At 39.5% G+C, this 5,499-nt stretch overlaps 1 long non-coding RNA gene across 1 annotated transcript; it reads left to right on the top strand.

Annotated features, from left to right (window-relative positions):
• The first annotated feature begins 2,975 nt into the window (after positions 1-2,975).
• Positions 2,976-5,269, top strand: LOC140183307 (uncharacterized). Its single transcript, XR_011879265.1, has 3 exons — positions 2,976-3,154; positions 3,246-3,300; positions 4,942-5,269. It is a non-coding gene; the product is annotated as an uncharacterized lncRNA (long non-coding RNA).
• Positions 5,270-5,499: the final 230 nt, after the last annotated feature.

Here is a 5,499-nt window from a genome sequence, read left to right as displayed (position 1 = left end):
TAAAAAGGGGGCTAAGATTCAACCCCCCCTTCTCTTAGCCACTGAAACCATCATGCGGCTGTGTGTCGATTATCGGCAATTGAATAAGATCACTGTGAAGAATAAATATCCGTTGCCTAGAATCGATGATCTAATGGATCAGTTACAGGGTGCCGGTGTGTTTTCTAAGATTGACCTGCGATCCGGATATCATCAGATAAGGGTTAGAGACGAGGATATTCCGAAAACTGCTTTCAGAACCCGTTATGGTCATTATGAGTATACAGTGATGTCTTTCGGGTTAACTAATGCCCCGGCAGTATTTATGGATTATATGAACAGGATTTTTCGACCGTATCTGGACAAGTTTGTTATTGTCTTCATTGATGACATTCTTGTTTATTCTAAGACTGAAGAGGAGCATGCTGATCACTTGCGAACTGTGCTGCAAATTCTGAGAGATAGGAAGTTATATGCTAAGTTATCTAAATGTGAGTTCTGGAAGAGTGAAGTAAAGTTTCTCGGCCACGTGGTGAGTAAGCAGGGGATAGCTGTGGATCCTGCTAAGGTGGAAGCAGTGATGAATTGGGAGCGACCAACTTCAATGACAGAGATCACGAGTTTCTTAGGTTTGGCGGGGTATTATCGCAGATTCATTAAGGGATTTTCACAGCTCGCCTTACCTTTAACTAAGTTGACTAGGAAGGATACACCTTTTATCTGGACTCCGGAATGTGAAGAGAGTTTCCAGGTATTGAAGCACAGGTTGACTACTGCACCTGTATTGGTATTACTTGAACCAAGTGAATCGTTTGAAGTGTATTGTGATGCATCTCTGAAAGGGTTGGGGTGTGTTTTGATGCAACACCAGAATGTTGTAGCATACGCCTCACGGCAGTTAAGGCCGCATGAGATGAACTACCTGACACATGATTTAGAACTTGCTGCTGTTGTGTTTGCTTTAAAGATTTGGAGGCACTACCTCTATGGCATTAAGTTTCATGTTTTCTCAGACCATAAGAGTTTGAAGTATCTTTTTGAGCAGAAAGAGTTGAATATGCGTCAGAGGAGGTGGATGGAGCTTCTGAAAGATTATGATTTTGAATTGAATTATCATCCAGGAAAAGCGAACGTTGTGGCGGACGCTTTGAGTCGAAAGTCTTTATATGCAGCTTGGATGATGCTACGGGAGGAAGAGTTACTGAAGGCATTCCAAGGTTTGAATTTGGGAGTTAGAGAAGAATCTGGAATCCTGTGTTTGAGTCAGTTACAAATTTTTAGTGATTTTAAATCAGAACTTCTGAAAGCTCATCGAGACAGTGAAGCATTACGTAAGGTATTACCAGCAGTCGAACAGGGGAAACAGTGGAGAGTGTCAGAAGGACAGGATGGTTTGTGGAGGTTTAAGAACCGGATTATTGTGCCAGATATTGGAGACCTGCGACAAAGAATCTTGAAGGAAGCTCATAAGAGCGGGTTTTCAATTCACCCAGGGAGCACTAAAATGTATCAGGATCTGAAAGCGATGTTCTGGTGGCCAGGTATGAAGAATGATGTGGCATTGCATGTATCTAAATGTTTAACGTGTCAGAAGGTTAAGATTGAGCATCAGAGACCATCAGGGACCCTTCAGCCTTTAGAGATTCCACAATGGAAATGGGAGAGTATCGCAATGGATTTTGTGATAGGGTTGCCTAGAACCCGATCAGGTTATGACGCTATTTGTGTGGTTGTAGATCGATTGACGAAATCAGCTCACTTTCTTCCTATCCGAATAAGTTGCACAATGGAGGAATTGGCTCGAATGTATATCAAAGAGATTGTCAGATTACATGGTGTGCCCTCTACTATTATATCTGATAGAGATCCCCGTTTTACATCAAGGTTCTGGGGAGCTTTTCAGCGTGCATTTGGGACTCAATTAAGCTTGAGTACTGCGTATCACCCTCAGACAGATGGTCAGTCAGAAAGAACTATTCAGACCTTGGAGGATATGCTAAGGGCTTGTGTTTTGGATCAGCCGGTAAGCTGGGACCGGTATATGCCATTAGTAGAGTTTGCTTATAATAATAGCTATCATGCGAGCATCGGAATGGCTCCATATGAGGCTCTGTATGGCAGGAAATGTCAGTCTCCGTTGTGTTGGTATGAGACTGGAGAAAAGAGTTTATTAGGGCCTGAGATGATAGCCGAAACGAATGAACAAATAAAGAAGATTCGTAGTCGAATGCTTATAGCCCAGAGCCTCCAGAAGAGCTATGCTGATCAGAGGCGAAAGCCTTTGGAATTCGAAGAAGGAGAACATGTCTTTCTGAAAGTTACACCAACCACTGGAGTGGGAAGAGCTATTAAGACCAAGAAACTGAATCCTCGTTATATTGGACCGTTTGAGATTCTGAAAAGAATTGGACCAGTGGCTTATAGAATTGCCTTACCGCCGTACCTTTCGAATTTGCACGATGTATTTCATGTATCACAGCTTCGGAAGTATACTCCTGATGCAAGTCATGTTCTAGAACCAGAACCAATCCAAGTGAGAGAAGATCTAACACTTCCAGTAGCCCCGGTAAGAATTGATGACACCAGTGTTAAACGATTATGAGGAAGGGAAGTATCATTGGTAAAAATAGCTTGGAGGCGAGCTGGTATCGAGGAACATACCTGGGAGCTCGAATCAGATATGCGAAAGGACTATCCAAATCTCTTTTCAGATAACTAGATTTGAATTTTGAGGGCAAAATTCTTTATTAGGTGGGTAGGATGTAAACCCCGGTTAAATTAGTTAATAAATTAGTTTTTAATAAGGAGGATTAGAAATGTAAATATTATATCAAAATAGGGTAGAGCTCATCAAAACGAGAATTTTGACACTAATTTTGAAGAAAACGGTCCAAGATTGGACCGAAAGGACTGAACCGGTTGAACCGGACCCGAACTGGGCTGTCGGTTCAACCGGACCAGCCCTATTAAATGAACCCAGCTTTGTCTTCTCCCTCATTACTGCAGCAACGAAGCTTTCAGCTTCCAGGGAGAAGAGAAACGAGAAACATTCCCGTAACCCTCACGTTAATTTCCGATCCCCGTAACTTCTCCGTCCGAGCTCCAATCGCCGCATCGTTTACGGCCACGCGTTCACCGCGTCGAGCTCTACATTTCTATCGGAACAATTTCATAGGTAACTTATTTAATCACTCTCAGCTTCATCTTCCCCCAATTTTCGAATTTTAAGTGGGAATATTGAATTTCTTTGATTTCTGATGTTTTAGGATCCAATTAGCTTGAGAGAAACGTTCACTCTTGCTTATGTGAAGCTTGGGTAAGGTGAGGATATGATAATTCTATTTTATTTTCATTAAATTTGAGCTTTGAGTATTAAATTGGGTATATATGTATTATGAATGTGTATTAGTTTGAAAATAAATAATTGGAGCTTGAAATTGTGAATACTGGTACTTAGAGGAAGCGGATTAGTTGAGTTTTGAGGGGTTATCTTGGTTTTGAATAAATAGCTTTGGTCGTTACGTGGAAATCGGCTAAGGTATGGTTTAGGTTTCTTGCATTTAATATATAATGTTCTGTGAAAACTTAGGCTAGACGGCCATAGGATAAGTTGGAATGCAGGTGTATGTTTAATGTTTAGTAATTTGTCGATGAATATATTTGGTTGAAGTTTATTGGATAATTAGTTATTAATCTTGGATGGTGAATGTTATTGTTGATGAACATGGTTGGTTTAGTGCTAATGATTTGGTGAATTATTGATTTGAGATATTTTGTGTTAGAAGCCTAGGATTAGTGAACTATGATCCTTAGTTGAATTTTGGTTGTTGGATTTGAATATTGTATGAATATAATTGTTAATCTGAAGTAGATTTATTGTGGTGACTGTTATGATGATGAGGAAGGGTATGTTGAATTGAAAAGAAAGCAGGTTTGGACCCGAAAAGGGTGGCAAAGTCCGAGTTTTAGAGGAGATGCTGCTGAAATTTTATAAAAAAAATTAGAGATTTTGTTTATATGATTATTTAAAAAGATTTAGATTCAAAGGTTATATGGTTTGATTTTGAGTTATTAAGAAAATGAGCATGTTTTAAGTTTGATTCATTTAGAAAAGAATGAATTATGTTTTGAATTGGAACTATTGATGGACGGAATGGGAGGTGTGATAATGAAGGATAAGGATTGAATATGATTGATGTATGATGATGAATGAAATGTGATTGAGAATGATGTTGATGTTGATGAATTATAATTGAATTATTTATATGGCTTATGAATTTGAATAATCTGAGATACGAGATTCCCTGGATTAAGTGCCGTGGCTTGCCACCACGTGTACCAGGTTGAAAACTCGATACTCTGTTGACCCTACGACGTAAGTGTGACCGGGCACTATATAAATTCCCGGGAATGTTACCCCCATTGAGCAATATTGATTATTTGAGAAAAATCTATGCATAGACTCTTGGGGATGCACGTCGGGGGACAGTCTAAGGACAATTCAGACTTGTCGGGTTGGCTGGATAACCGACAGATGAGCCTCATCAGCCATAGGACAGGCATGCATCATATGCATATTACTTGAATTTCTTGCTTGTGCTCTAATTGGGTGTGCCTACCTGTATTTGCCATGCTAAATGTGTATTTGTTACCTGCAGTAGTTGTAACCTTCTTGTGTTTGCCTTTATCTGTCTATTTGTCTATGAAAATGCATGATGGAGTTGGAGGTATGGAGGAATGGCAGTATAGGACTTAGATTTAAGGTTAAGTTAAGTTATAATTAAATATTTTTAGGAAACCACCTTTTATGGCTTCTGTTTAATACTTTAAGCTCTATAATCTGAGTGTCGGTGTTCTAGGATTGCCTCTGGCATTCCCAGGACCTTATATATTATGTGTGTGGCACCTTTACCATACTGAGAACCTCCGGTTCTCATTCCATACTATGTTATTATTTTTCAGATGCAGGTCGAGAGGCATCTCGTTAGGCGTCTGGACTCTTGAAGCGGAGTGGTTACTGGGATATTTTGTTATGCTATGATGTATATATATGTACTTAGTTTTCTCTCCGCATGACTTATTCTTTTTGATCCTCTTAGAGGTTTATGGAGAGGCATGATTGTGTATATGTACTTTTGGGTTTTGGATATGTATGTATATATGTGTAAATATTCTCCGGCCAGTCTTGACTTCGCAGGCTGAGTTAGGAGCTTGATATTTTGTATCTTTGGCACTCTATTCCCACTTCTGTTAGCTTATGTTTGATAGTTATGGTTTTCTTAGCACGTAAGTTAACTCGTTCCTTGAGCGTTGCGCCTTTATTGTGCAATTTTTATTTTCCCCTTTTCTTCAAGGCTCCTAGCATATTATAATTCTTCTGCTATTATATGTACTCATTTTATTTTAGAGGTTGTAATACCACACCACATTCGTTTTACGACTTAAGCGTAAAGCTTAGTGTGGTAGGGTGTTACATACAATCAAGATTTGCAGAGACACAAAATATCTCTAGTAGTAACA

This window comes from Arachis hypogaea, chromosome 20, assembly GCF_003086295.3.
Source record: "Arachis hypogaea cultivar Tifrunner chromosome 20, arahy.Tifrunner.gnm2.J5K5, whole genome shotgun sequence".
Lineage (NCBI taxonomy): Eukaryota > Viridiplantae > Streptophyta > Magnoliopsida > Fabales > Fabaceae > Arachis > Arachis hypogaea.
The sequence above is the reverse complement of the archived record's forward strand: the minus strand, read 5'-3'. Positions and strand labels throughout refer to the sequence as shown.